Here is a 15,170-nt window from a genome sequence, read left to right on the forward strand (position 1 = left end):
GGAGATGGACCTCTGTCTACATGCCTCACATTGCATGGAGAGAGCAGGAGAAGCAGAAGGAAAGCAGCTGGCACATGGGAATCCTAGACGGAAACACCCACCCCCATTGCTCCTTATAATAATGATGTGCTGCCTGATCCTGTGCTTGTCTTCTGACACAGGACTATCCTAATCTGGCACTGAAAAGCAGGATATTCAAGGCAAGGAGATAACTGTACTTAATGGTAGGTAGACATATTAGTCTGACACAGCTGAAGTAAAAAAATTAACAAAAATAGTCCAGTAGCAACTTAGGGTCTTGGGAGAAAAGTAATGACAAACCTAGTCAGCATCTTAAAAAGCAGAGACAACCAGTGGCGTAGCGTGGGTTGTCAGCACCCGGGGCAAGGCAAGTAATTTGCGCCCCCTAACCCGTGGATTTGCACCCCCAAACCCGTGGATTTGCCCTAACCCCAGATGTTGCGCCCGGTGCGGCCGGCCCCCCCTGCACCCCCCACGCTACGCCACTGGAGACATCACCTTGCCAAGAAAGGTCCTTATAGTTCAAGCTATGGTTTTCCCAGTAGTGATGTATGGAAGTGAGAGCTTGACCATAAAGAAGGCTGATCGCCAAAGAATTGATGCTTTTGAATTCTGGTGCTGGAGGAGACTCTGGAGAGTCCCATGGACTGCAAGAAAATCAAACCTCTCCATTCTTAAGGAAATCAGCCCTGAGTGCTCACTGGAAGGACAGATCCTGAACCTGAGGCTCCAAGACTTTGGCCACCTCAAAAGAATAGAAGACCCCCTGGAAAAGATCCTAATGTTGGAAAGATGGAGGTCACAAAGAGAAGGGGACGACAGAGGATGAGATGGTGGGACAGTGTTCTCGAAGCTACCAGCATGAGTTTGACCAAACTGCGGGAGGCACTGGAAGAGAGGAGTGCCTGGCGTGCTCTGGTCCATGGGGTCACGAAGAGGCGGACACGACTAATCGACTAAAAAACAACAACAGCAACTTAGGGACCAACTAAGTTTGTTCTAGGTATAAGCTTTCGTGTGCATGCACACTTCTTCATATAGTGATGGGTAGTGGGAGATGGTAGTAGGAGTACCCTTCTGAGAAAAACCCCACCCCACCCTCCCACGATATACATGGGTCTGGTGACATCTGTGTCAGTGTATCTGAAGAAGTGTGCATTTACACCAAAGCTTATACCTAGAACAGTCTTAGTTGGTCTCTAAGGTGCTACTGGACTATTTTAAATTTTTTTATTTCAAGTGCGTCAGACCAACACGGCTACCTACCTGAATCTAGATGTCATGGGGTGTTGGGGATAAGTAGTTCCTTTGGTGGGGCACATGTCCTGCACCTTCTGGGGTCATTTTTCCACCCTTGGTCCCCACCCTGCACTCAGCTCTCACCTGTGGCTTCCAGAAACTGTCAGCATGAAACAGGGGTTCAAGCAACGGCTTCAACCGGCCGGCTAAACCAGGTGAGGAAAGCTGATGGGTCTCAAATCCTTGGGGGGCTGGGGAATTCTGCTGGACCTGAAGTCAAGCCCTGGTGGATGGAGAGGAGGAGAACAACCGTGAATCCCACAGTCCAGAAGGCAGATTCTGCCCGTGCGGAAGAGGAACGTGAAGGGCAGGTGGGGCACGTCCACTTGGAGGCTTGTTATCTAGTCCCAGGGTTACTCTGACATTGAATTATATATAAATTGCAGTATTGAAATGCGCCTGCTCCCACTTCATATTCTGCTATTACTCTACTCTGCTTGTCTGTTTCTTACTTGAGTGCTGTTTGGGCCCCTGCCTTGGCCCTGTGGACCTAAAGGAGCATCTTCACGCCCATCGCTCAGTCTGGACAGGGAGGTCCGCCTCCGAGGGTCTTCTGCTGGTTCCCTTGCTGTTAGAAGTGAAGTTCCAGGGAACCAGGCAGAGGGCCTCCTGCCCCATGGAATGCCCTCCCTTCCGAGGGCAAGGAAGTAGGCAACCATCTGACATTTAGAAGACAGCTGTATCAGGAGGTTTGTAATGTTTGATGTTTTACTGTCTTGTATATGTACTGTACTATTGGGAAGGTAAACGGCATTTCCGTGCACTGTTCTGGTTCGCCAGAAGCAGCTCAATCATGCTGGCTCCCTCGTCCAATAAAGCGAAATGAGCGCCGTAACCCCAAAGTCGGCCACGACTGGACCTAAGGGTCAGGGGTCCCTATACCTTTACCTATATGTACTCTAAGCTGCCCAGAGTGGCTGGGGGGAAAGACGAATACTATAACTTCTACAGTGGTACCTCGTGTTACAGACGCTTCAGGTTACAGTCTCTGCTAACCCAGAAATAGTACCTTTTGTTAAGAACTTTGCTTCAGGATGAGAACAGAAATCGCACAGCGGCAGCAGGAGGCCCCATTAGCTAAAGTGGTGCTTCAGGTTAAGAACAGTTTCAGGTTAAGAATGGACCTGCAGAACAAATTCAGTTCTTAACCCGAGGTACCACTGTACTATTATTATTATCATGTGATTTTTTGTAGTTATTTTGGAATTCGTACTGCAATATCAGCTCACAAAATGTCATGGGTGGAGAAAATCACATGGTTGCTGTAAACTATAATCCCACCCACAAACTCTCATTTATATACAGTATGTAAATCTGGGGGGGGGGGTGTCACACATCTCACCTGTGCTAATACTGGCAGTCTTTGGCCTGCACAGGCACACCTGGTGTGTAGAGCCTCCAGCCACAGGCACTGTCTATCATGAAAATGGGTCCTTTGACTGGGAAGATTCATGCAATCGCTGTCATCAGATGCTGATGGGTTGTATCTCAGCTTGTCAGTCACTCTGAATTTGCCTACAAAGAATAAAAGGAACAGAATGCTTTTGAGGTGCAACTTCTATATGAATCCTGAGAGCCATTCCATGAACTCTACACCCCTGTTTCTGATGACAGGTGTACATTATCCTCAGTGGAAAAGACAATAAAGATGGAAGCCTGAGAGAGAGGAAAAGGTTTCTGGCTGCTTCCTGGGTGGGATTGCGGAAACCAAGAGCCGCTTCCGAGAAGGCCTCTCCCCTCCCCTCTTCCTCTCGGATTTCCTCTCCTCTCCAGGGGACCAATGGTTGGACTGGGCAGAAGTGCTGTGTCTGGACAGGGCAGGGGATTATGGGGTGGGAAGAGGATGGAGCTTGCAGGATGGAAGGGTGGGGGGACAGGACCCCCACTTTCCAGGGATCCCTCTCTGGTCGCCTTGAAGGGGGGGGGGGTCGATTGCTGGGCGGGAGGGAGAAGCCAAGGCGGCCCCTCCGGAGAGTCCCCGAGGAAGCCACGAGGGAGACGCCCCCCCAGACTATCTCCCCCCCAGTGCTGCCCTTCCCTGCCCCGGGAATGCTCCCCCCTACTTCCCCGACCCCCTTCCTCTCTCCCGGGGTCTCCCCTGCACCCAGAGGCCCCCTTGGCTCGGGTCACCCCTCGCCCTGCGCGCCACACCTCTCCATTCGCAGCCCCCCGACAGGAGCAAGGGAGGGACAGGGGGTCTCTATCCAGGCGCCTCCCGCACCCCTTAACCCTTTCCTGGCCCGCTTCTCCGCGCCCCAGGGAGTCCTCGTGGGTGGGCGCCCCATCTCCGCCCTTTCGCAGCACGCGTGCCGGGATCCAGGCCCCACGGAAGGCGCTTGGGGGAGCTGGAGGGGTCTCTGGGTCCTCTTCTCTCTCCGCCCCCCCCCCCGCGACCCCTTTACCTCTTTGTCCTCGCTCCGATTCTCCTTTCCTGCAACATCCACGGGGGGGGGTCCCCTGCCTCCTCCCTCCCCTTTCGGAAAGCGCCCCCCCTAGAGCTGTGGGGCAGAGCGGCAATCCGGAGTGGAAGCTCCACTTGCGGGAGAAGCAGGCAGGGTGGGAGGGGGCTCACCCCCCCCATTCCCGGAACAGAAGCCGGATTGGAGGAGGAGGAGGAGGAGCCGTGTATTGGAGGCAGGATTTGGGATGGTGGGGGCGGGGTGAGAGGAGGATGTGCCGGGAGGGGAGGGAAAGAATTGAGGGGGGAGAGGAAGGTTTCCCCCTCCCCTTTTCCTTTAGTGGATCAGGAGAGCGGGGGAGGGGCTGATCCCGGAGATCCGGCTGCAAAGAGGGGTCCCCCCCACAAGTGCAACATCCTCCCTTCCCCCACCCCACGAGCTTAGATCCCTCCGTGTTTTAGGTCTTGGTGCTTGGCAGCTAAACGACTCCCCCCCAAATCCCAGCTCCCCACCCCAGCCTCTGACTCAGGCCAGGACAAGGACCGTGGACACAGGCACCGTCCATGCACAGCAGCCAAGAGGCTCAGAAAAGCAGCCGATACAATTGTAGCCAGAAGCGGATTCCAAAATCTGAGGGATCCTTTGGACAAGAAACAAGGAGACCAGCCAGGAAGAGCAGAGCAAAAGAGCAGCCAGTAGGTCTTGATTGAAGACTGTCGCCACAGGACTCCCACCTGCCCCCAGGTGGAACAAGATGGAAGCCCCCAACAAAAGAAGACCCCAACTTTTATTAGCTGCTAATCCCCCATGCTACACCCCCAAGACTACATCATTGACACATCACACAGAGGAGGGGTTCAGGGAGAAGAGGGAGAAGAAGAAGAAGAAGAGGAGGAGGAGGAGGAGGAGTTTGGATTTGATATCCTGCCTTTCACTCCCTTTAAGGAGTCTCAAAGTGGCTAACATTCTCCTTTCCCTTCCTCCCCCCAACAAACACTCTGTGAGGTGAGTGGGGCTGAGAGACCGCAGAGAAGTGTGACTTCTCTGAAGGAGGAGGAGTTGTGGTGGTAACCTGAGGGTCTTCTCACCTGTCCGGTTCCTCCTTTCCCCTCCCCATGATTACATTCCTGAGGACAAAGGGGAGTTCACTGTTTTCTGCCCCCAGAGGGAAGGGCTGGTCACTGTCCTGTGTTTCAGTCCCTACTGAATGCACTTCCATATGCAGGTCCTTTGTGAGTGGAATGATCTTCTGTCTAGGACCATCACGGTTGGCATGCCAATTGAGTAGGGCTCACTGCAGACGTGTTGGCTGCCTTGTGTCAAGTCTCCCCCCTTTGATAGTCCTTCCCTCATGGTGTAAAATAAAAGTTGAACGGTGCAGATCCGATGTATGGCTGATTTCCTATGAATTTGTAACAGAAGCATTGCGTATGTCGTGTGTGAGTGTGTGTGTGTCGTGTTTGTACAAACTGAATGATTGTGGGGGGGGGGTTCCTGCCACACATGAATCCCAATCCCAAAGAAGGGCAGTGCCAAAGAATGCTCCACCTACCGCACAATTGCACTCATTTCAAATGCTAGCAAGGTTATGCCTAAAATGCTACAAGGCAGCTTAAGCAGTATGTGGACCGAGAACTCCCAGAAGTGCAAGCTGGATTTCGAAGGGGCAGAGGAACCAGAGACCAAATTGCAAACATGCGCTGGATTATGGAGAAAGCTAGAAAACATTTACTTCTGCTTCATTGACTACACAACATCCTTTGACTGTGTTGAACACAGCAAACTATGGCAACTATGGAGCTCCAGGGCAGGGAATTTAAAATGTCTATATAAGGGCAGGCACGCCTTGGTTTGGGGTCCTCCTCAGAGGAGCACCCTGTTGCAACAGATCAATCAAGATCAGGCTTACTAGCTGCTTTGCTTTCAGTATTCTCTGGTTAGTGTCTGTTATTTCCTCCTACCGATGGAGAACCTACAAGGGACTCTATAAAGGGCTCTTGTGTCCCCCATAAGGGAAGAAGGGCAGCTTTTGTTTACAACAGATGGCACCCCAGATGGGACCTTCGGTTGGCCGGATTCTGGGGGCAAGGAAGGACTGGTGATCCAGCGCGCAGCAGGCCATTTGCCAGGAGGAGCCACCAGTCCTCTAGTGACCCCAGGGTCTGGAAAGAACTGGAGTTCCAGAGGAAGCAACGCTTGATCACGCCTGCCACAAATTGATTTATTTTTTAAAATAATCTTTATTGATTTAAATTACACACATATACAAAGAATTTACAATCTCATACTGCAAAAAAGAAAATTAAAAAAAAATAGAAAAAAGTAAAGAAGAAAATAGAGAAAAAGAAAGAAGAAAAAGCAGATTTAAGTGCATAAAAAACCTTAATCTTCCTAATTAAATAAAAAAGACTTCTGACAAAACGAGTCTTCCAATCATTCTCATTGTACTGTTTATACTGCCGTTGTTTTCCCCACACAGTTTTATATTCTTTAATATTGTTCCGGTCTACTCCACAAACACTATTTGTTGTGTTTACAAGTATCACTCAAGTTCTGCTAATATGGTGTGGTTGGTACAATATGATCTTATATAATCCTTAAATATTCTCCCTTCTCCAAGTATTTTCCGGTTCAATACTCCTCTAACTCTTCCCGTCAGTTTTGCTAGTTGTAAATATTCTAACATGAGTATATGGCTTCTCTTGGTGATGTCCACAAGGGTATTTTTGGCTCAAGTATTCCTTTATATTTACTCCAGATTTTATATAACAATTTCCTTATCACATGGCTCAAAAATCCCCGGGGGAACCTTCACTTTTTCGTATATTAAAGAAGCGTGCCATCCAGACCGATTCTCGTGGCCTTCCAAGTCTAATAGGTCCGTATCTTTTAGTGTAATCCAGTCTTTTATCCAAACCAATCCTGCCGCCATATGGTAGAATTCCAAATCTGGCAATGCAAAACCTCCTCTCTCCTTTTGATCTGTTAATAACTGGTGTTTAATTCTCGGTTTCTTTCCACTCCATATAAATCTAGATATTTCCCTTTTCCACTCCTTAAAACAATTCATTCCTCCTAAAATGGGCATTGTTTGGAATAAGAAAATCATTTTGGGGAGGATATTCATTTTCACAACAGAGACTCTTCCCCAGAGTGAGAGATGGAGTTTGGTCTAGGTTTCCATATATTTTTAAAAAAAATTCTTTCCATACTTTACTAGAATCATCCTCATATATATTTAAACTTTTATTTGAAATCCAGATCTCTCGGTAGTTAACCTTATTTTTAATTTCCAGGCCTGTTTTTCTTGAAGGTTTTTTTCTTCCATTGTGAGGCTTTTTGTCAGTAATTTAGTTTTTTGGTAGTTTATTTTCAGCCCCAGGCCGGCCATAAATTAATCTAGTAAAAGACCCCGGGGTGGCCAGGAGCAGCGCATGCAGACGTGAGTCTAGGAATGGAGAAGATTGTGGGCGGGATTCTCTGAAACACCCAGCAACCCAGATTCTCATCCTTGGCTGTCTCTTTTGCTTACGGTCTTCACTCCCAGCCTTCCTGGCAAGAGGTAGCGAGGAGGGGGAGGGGAGAACGGGAGACTTGGGGTTCTGCAATTAGAGAGGCAATTAACTGCAAGGGGAGAACGCCAATCAAAGCTCTCATTCCCTGTCGGGGAACCTGAGATCTGAAACATTTCCTTTTGCCCAAGGAAGACGCCCCAAGGCTGGTCCAAGTGGCCACTTTGGATAGCAAGGGACTTCAGCTCAGTTTCCAATTTCTCTTTTTCTCCTAAATGCAGCTGCACCGGCAGCACAAAGATCCGGAAGGAAGTGACTGGTGCGCGTCAGAGCGCAAGGGCGTTTACAGCTCCTTTCCCTTCTCTCTGGAGCAGCCGGATTGGGCACTGGGCTGCCAGGCGTCCAGTGGAAAAGGACTCTTTTCCCTAGAGGCAGAAAAGGTTGCTGGGACCCCATGGGATAAAGAGGGAGAAGGACTTTGTAGCGTCCTTCGTAGAGAAGACAAAAGACTGTCAGGTCAGGAAAGACCTGGGAAAAGGCTGGCGGGTTTTTGCTTTGGTTGAAAAATGGGATCCCCACATTCTAAGAGTTCTAACTGCCAGACTCAAAGGCATATGCTGGTCGCAGCAGGGGGGGGGAGTCTCCCTGGATGCTTCAGCAGCCGGCCTCCTCTGGGTCTCCTGGCCCCCTCCTCTCCTCCCTCTGAGCCCGAACTGCTCTCTGCCACAGACTCTTCCCGCTCATCAAACCCTGTTTCCTCCTCAGCTTGCAACACTTCCCCTCCCATTCTGCTCCCCTTTCTCCCTCTTTCGGCTCATTGCCATCCCACCACCAGGAAGGCAGCCCTCCTTCTGAAACACCAAGAGAGTAAACGGACAGTTCTCTGAATGGAGAGGAGCAGAAAGCAGAGTCCCCTCAAGATCAGTATTGGGACCTGTGGCTTTTCAACTTGTTCATAAATGATCTAGACTTAGGAGGGAGCAGGGAGGGGGCAAAGTTTGCTGATGGCAGCAAATTGTCCAGGGTTGTTCAAAGAAAGAGAGATTGCAAGGAGCTCCAAAGGGACTTCTCCATACGGGGTGAATGGGCAGAAAATACAGTTCATTATCAATAAGATTAAAGGGATGCATGTTGGGACAAAAAACCAAACACCTGTTAATATACATGTAATATGTACAGGCTCATGGGGTCTGAAGTGGATTTCCCTGTGTGCTCTAGACCAGGGGAGAGGGGAGCTGGTCGCAGCAGGAGGGGGAATCTCTATGGATGCTTCAGCTGACGGCCTCCTCTGGGTCTCCTGGCCCCCTCCTCTCCTCCCTCTGAGTCTGAACTGCTCTCTGCCACAGACTCTTCCAGCTCACCAAACCCTGTTTCCTCCTCAGCTTGCAAAATCTCCCCTTCCGGTCTGCTCCCCTTTCTCCCTCTTTCGGCTCATCCCCCCACCCGTCCCTGGGCTCTGAGCCTTCTGCCCTTGTGGGTCCCCCAACTGGTGCCTCCCCCCCCCCTCACCAGCCAGTCCATGACAACAACAGCAGCCACAGCACTGTGGTCCTCTGGTGGGAAAACTCCTGAGTACATGACTGAATCAAAAATTCTGGGACTATGGAAAAATACTATCTTCCTCAAACCCCAGAATGAGGAGGAGCTCTGGGGTTGCCCCATGGGGTTCATGAGTGAAGATGAGCCCCCCATGAGACTTCCCTGGTACCTGCAGCCCCTCCTTCCTCCTCTTGAAATTAGGCTTGGGGGGGAAATCTCCCATTCAATTTCAGTATTCCAAGTTTTCTTCAGAACGCGCAGGGCAGGAGGCAGCGATGACATTCTGGTGAAGAAGCAGTGCTGGGAGATCATGCGGTGGGGTGTGTGTGACAGAGTTTGGTGCAAAAACCAAAGGTACTTTCATCTAAAATTATACTCACGATTGTGAGATGTTGCCTTCATTATTTCATTAGTATACAGTTTTACATATAAACACCAGAACTTCACATATACCTCATGCTTTTAGGAATGATTTCCTGCTGAGTTCATTGCTCAGAGTGGACTCTGAGAGGAAGACGTTCCACACTCCATACATCTAAATGGGTTCTCCCATGTGAGAGTCCTGGGATGTTCCTTGATCACTCTATTATAAATAAAGCACTTTTTGCAGTCTTTTCATTTAAACTGTTTCAACTCTTAAAGTTCTTCCTGTCCATGAGTCTGTTGATTTTGAACTTCCACTAAGAGTGAACCTCTATCTACTTTCTTTTCATTTAAAGTGTTTCAACTCTTAAAGTTCTTCCTGTCCATGAGTCTGTTGATTTTGAACTTCCACTAAGAGTGAACCTCTATCTACTTTCCCACTTCCGGACGCGGCGCCATTGGCAATGGCGGAATCCCTCTAACTCGGAGGGACACAGCTCCACGGAAATTGGGTCTTGCCGCTACGGCGAAGTGGGGACCCTTGTGAAATCACAGGCAGTTGAAGCCTGTGAACGTGGGACTCGGTGGGCACCATTTGCGCCCCCCCCGAACTGCAAAGGAGCCCGGCTACGAGCTCCGGAGCGTAACGGGGCTGTCTGGCGCAGTGCTGAGAGTTAACTGCTTCTTCCGTGGGGTGAAGCTGCACAGCTGCTGCCGGAGAGCGCCGACCTTTTTCCTGTGACAATTCGGCTATTAAACAACTACCCGTGAGTAGGTCAAGCTCAAAGATCGGGGATTAAGGGGGGGGGAATTTAAATTTGGTACCGAAACGGGAAGGTGTAAACAGGAAGTCCGCCTTCCGTTCTTTGTAAGCAGATCAAAGCAAAGACTGTTTTAACTAAATACCTTGAAAGTCGCTTTGGAAAAGACTTAAATCTTAACATCAAGAAGGAGAACTCCCTCCCTGAGGTGCAGGAGAGGGGAGGGAGAAGGGGAAGTGTATTTTCCCTGCAAAAAAAACAAGAGAGAAAGGGAACAAAGACCACCACTTAACGCCTGGGAACGGACTGCCAAGGGGCAATAGAACTGCCGTACTGTGAATTGCGCTGTTTAAAGACAATGCAACTTTTTGACAGCTAGCTCTGTAAGAGAGACTTGACTTTGAAACTGTTGCTTTCTTTGCCAAAGGGGGGACTTATGAAAGTTGAAAAAGTTACTTTATTGTTACAAGTTTGGACTGTTGCTGTGTCCCCCTAGAGGAACTTTGAAACTGTTACAACTGTTACAACTGGCCTGGGAATTTCCCACTTTAAACTGGCTAGGGGAATTTCCCACTACAAAACAAGCTCCAACCGTGGGATTGACCTTGATCCTTAGATAAAGTGTTATGGCAAACTTGACTCAAGAGAAAAGAACGAGACAGGGCAGAACTAGACTGCAGCAGCGTAGAGCATCAGCATCTGGCCCTTCTGCCCCATCAGGGGAAGATCCATCCCAGGCTGGGCCTAAAGGAATGGCAACGGAAGAGGGCTTGGCTCCAGCATTGGATAACATTTTTGAATCTTTGGAAAAATTAAGCAAACAAGTTGCTGAAGCATCAAATAAAATTGACCAAAACACTTCAAGCATTAATAACTTGGGGCAGAAGGTGAGCACAAACACAGAATCTATTGAGAAACTGCTGCAGGAATCTACTGCGACTCGAAAGATAGCCGAGGAAGCAAAGGAAAAAGTTCTGGCCATTGAGGAAAAGCTACCACCAATATCCAGGCAGCTTGAGGACCATAAGTCAGTGTTGTCTATGATTGAACTGAAAGAAAAGCAGACAAATCTAAGGATCAGGGTTGTACCCGAACTTGAGAAGGACAATTTGAGTGACTTTCTTACGCAGGAATTTGCAGGCTCTTGGAACCTAGATTTGGACAAGTTAGACTTCAAGATAGTGAGTGCCTTTAGACTTGGAAGAGGGGGGAGAAAGAACAGGGTGAGAGACTGTTTGATTACCCTCCGATCAAAAGAGGAGGGAGACAGAATACTGAGTCTGCATTTTCAGACGACCTTGGAAATAAACGATACAAGAGTGGAGATATTCAAGGATATCCCGAAACATCTTTTGGACCTTAGGTCCAATTATGGAGATCTAGTGGACCTGCTGAGAGGAAGTAGAATCATCTTTAGGTGGGAATTCCCCCAAGGCCTATCCTTTACTTTTAAAGGGAGAAAGTATAAAATAAGATCAGTGGAAGACAAGGAAAAAATTTTGAGAGAGCACGGAGAAGACCTGCAAAAAGAAGCTGAAGAAGAGCTGAGAGCTTTAAAATCAGGATTACAGGACATCATACCACCACCTTTGGGATTGGATAAGCTAGAGAAAGTGATACCACCATCAGAGCAAGAACAATTATTGGGAGCAGTTGGAGGAAAGTAAAGTAAATACACTATGTCTCTGCAACTATTAAGTTGGAACATTCGTGGATTTAATTTCCCGGAGAAAAGGAAAAAAGTCTTTCATATACTGAAAAAGGAACAATTGGACTTAATCTGTTTACAGGAAACACATGTGATAAGGCTACATAGGAAAGTATTGATTAACAAAAGACTGGGCCAAGAGTTTATTTCATTGGACAAGGTTAAGAAGAGAGGAGTGGTGATCTATGCAAAAGAGAGCCTATCACCGAAATTTGTTTTTAAAGATGAACAAGGAAGATATGTGGCAATTGAAATTCAAACACAAGGAGAATTTTTTTTTATAATAGGAGTATATGCACCAAATGAGGGGAAATCTGAATTTTTTAAGAAGTTGCATGAGACATTGTTGGACTATATGGATTATAACATGCTTATGATGGGAGACATGAAGGGAGTGGTATCTACAAACATGGATAAGTCGCAGAGACAGGTAATTACTAATGATGGCAGACTACCAAAAACTTTTTTTGAGATGACTGACAATATGGACTTGATTGACATTTGGAGAATAAAGAATCCCCTGGGTAGAGAGGGAACCTTCTTCTCTGAAGCCCAAATGACATGGACAAGAATTGACCAAATTTGGATAACTAGAGGCCTGGCACCTAAGACTCGAAAAGTGGAAATTTGCCCAAAAATTTGCTCCGACCATAATGCTGTGAAAATGGAGATGAGAGTAACACCAACCGGTTCCTTCAGATGGAGGATGAATGACACCTTGTTTAGAGATCAAGAGGTCACTAAGAAGGCCCAAAAAACATTGAGAGACTACTTTGAGATAAATTTGAACACTACCATTGAAAAAAGAGTAATCTGGGACGCAAGTAAAGCAGTTATGGGGAGGGTTTCTGATTCAACAGAATGCAATGAAGAAGAGATCTCAAAATGAGAAAAAAGACAAAATTTTGGAAAAAAATAAAAGAGGGGGAGAAGAAACTGAGAGCGAAACCAAAGTCACAAGAGATTCTGAGAGATATAAAGTTATACCAAGTGCAATACATGAAGATGATGAATCAGGAAATTGAATGGAAAATTAAACAAATGAGACAAAGGACATTTGAATCGGCTAATAAATGTGGAAAATTGTTAGCCTGGCAAATGAAAAAAAGACAAAAGCTTAATACCTTTACAAACTTGGAAGTGGAAGGAAAGAACATTCAGAATCCAGTGGAAATTAGAAAATGCTTCCAGAAGTACTTTAAACAGTTATATACACAAGAGCCACAGAAAGAATTTGATATAGACCAATTTTTAAAAACAAATGGACTACAAAAAATCTCTCAAGAAAACAAGCTAATGCTGAACAATAAAATAACAGAACAGGAGGTGGAAGGTGCCATTCAGAATATGCAGCTAGGCAAATCTCCAGGGCCGGATGATTTAACCTCAAAATATTATAGATCCTTGAAGGAATGGATAATTCAACCACTGAAGGAGGTTTGTAATGAAATTCTGGAGGGGGGGGGGGAAGTGCCAGAGTCGTGGAAGGAAGCTTATCTTACGCTTATACCAAAAACTGAGTCTGAAAAGACACAACTTAAGAACTACCGCCCCATATCCCTACTTAATGTGGATTATAAAATATTTGCTGATATATTGGCTAAAAGATTAAAAAAAGTATTAGTGGAAGAGATACATAAAGACCAAGCTGGCTTTCTCCCAGGTAGACACCTGTCTGACAATACAAGGAATATAATTAATATTTTGGAGAAGTTGCAAGTGAACATTAATACTAAAGCAGTTTTGATTTTTGTGGATGCGGAGAAAGCCTTTGATAATATTTCTTGGAGTTTTATGAAGAAAAATCTTCAGGGGATGGGGGTTGGTCAAGGGTTTGAAAATGGTATAAGTGCAATTTACTCAGAACAAACGGCTAAACTAATAGTTAACAATGTGGTGTCAGAGGAACTAAAGATAGAGAAAGGTACACGACAAGGCTGCCCAATTTCCCCGCTACTTTTTATTTTGGTCCTGGAAGTTTTGCTAAATATGATTAGAAGGGACCGTCTGATTAAAGGTATACAGGTCGGAGCCAAACAGTATAAATTGAAAGCTTTTGCTGATGACTTAGTATTGACGTTACAGGAGCCAGAATCTAGTACTAACAGAGTATTAGAACTGATTCAAGCATTTGGTCAAGTGGCGGGATTTAAGTTGAACAAATTAAAAACCAAAGTTCTTGAGAAAAATTTAACACCGTTAGAGAAAGAGAGGTTTCAGAAGGAGACAGGCTTAACACTGATTAAGAAAGTAAAATACTTGGGGGTAAACATGACCGCTAAGAACTTAAACCTATTTAAAGACAACTATGAGAAATGTTGGTCAGAAGTGAAAAAGGACCTAAAAATCTGGTCAAATTTGAAGCTTTCCTTGTTGGGTTGAATCGCTGTTATAAAGATGAATGTATTGCCAAGAATGTTGTTTCTGTTTCAATCATTGCAAATCTTGGACAAGATGGATTGTTTTAAGAAGTGGCAAAGAGACATTTCTAGATTTGTCTGGCAGGGCAAGAAGCCCAGAATAAAATTTAAAATACTAACTGATATAAAGGAAAGAGGTGGATTTGCCCTGCCAGACCTCAAACTTTATTATGAATCAGCAGCATTCTGCTGGTTGAAAGAATGGCTACTTCTTGAAAACACAGACATTTTGGATCTAGAAGGTTTTAATAATGTTTTTGGGTGGCATGCATACTTATGGTACGACAAGGTTAAAGCTCATAAAGCTTTTAAAAACCAGATTGTCAGGAAAGCATTGTTTAATGTCTGGATAAAATATAAAGACCTATTAGAGAACAAAACCCCAAGGTGGTTGTCACCGATGGAAGCAAAGGCCCAGAAAAAGCTCAATATGGAGGCCAAATGGCCGAAATATTGGGAAATTTTGGAACAGGAAGGGGACAAATTAAAATTGCAGAGTTTTGAGAAACTAAAAGATAGAGTGTGTGATTGGCTTCATTACTATCAAATTAGGGAGGCATACAATTTGGATAAAAAAATTGGCTTCCAGGTGGAAAAATCAAAATTGGAGACAGAACTGTTAGAACCCAAAACAAAGATATTGTCAAGAATGTACAACTTGCTGTTAAAATGGAACACTCAGGATGAAACGGTTAAATCTGCTATGATTAAATGGGCACAAGATGTTGGTCATAACATTATGCTCGCTGACTGGGAACAGTTGTGGACCACAGGTATGAAATTTATGGCATGTAACGCCTTAAGAGAGAGTATTATGAAAATGATATACAGGTGGTACATGACGCCAGTCAAGCTCGCAAAAATCTATCACTTGCCCGATAATAAATGTTGGAAATGTAAAGAAAATGAAGGTACATTCTTTCACCTTTGGTGGACGCGCCCAAGGATTAAGGCTTTCTGGGAGATGATATATAATGAAATGAAAAAGGTATTTAAATATACCTTCTTGAAGAAACCAGAGGCCTTTCTCCTGGGCTTAGTTGGCCAATTGGTGCCAAAGAAGGATAGAACCTTTTTCATGTATGCAACAACAGCAGCAAGAATACTCATCGCAAAGTATTGGAAGACACAAGATCTACCCACCCTGG

General features: G+C 46.1%; 3 protein-coding genes across 4 annotated transcripts in view; 2 read left to right on the forward strand and 1 right to left on the reverse strand.

Moving 5' to 3' along the window:
• LOC128421704 (zinc finger protein 271-like) overlaps nt 1-15,170 on the forward strand; it is a 279,246-nt gene that overhangs the window by 206,888 nt on the left and 57,188 nt on the right. The gene's annotated exons all lie outside the window — the stretch shown is intronic.
• The window catches only part of LOC128421711 (zinc finger protein 883-like), a 112,686-nt gene that overhangs the window by 45,716 nt on the left and 51,800 nt on the right, over nt 1-15,170 (forward strand). The gene's annotated exons all lie outside the window — the stretch shown is intronic.
• LOC128421769 (zinc finger protein 850-like) overlaps nt 1-15,170 on the reverse strand; it is a 54,278-nt gene that overhangs the window by 16,730 nt on the left and 22,378 nt on the right. The window lies entirely within an intron of this gene.

This window comes from Podarcis raffonei, chromosome 10 (assembly GCF_027172205.1).
Source record: "Podarcis raffonei isolate rPodRaf1 chromosome 10, rPodRaf1.pri, whole genome shotgun sequence".
Classification (NCBI taxonomy): Eukaryota; Metazoa; Chordata; class Lepidosauria; order Squamata; family Lacertidae; genus Podarcis; species Podarcis raffonei.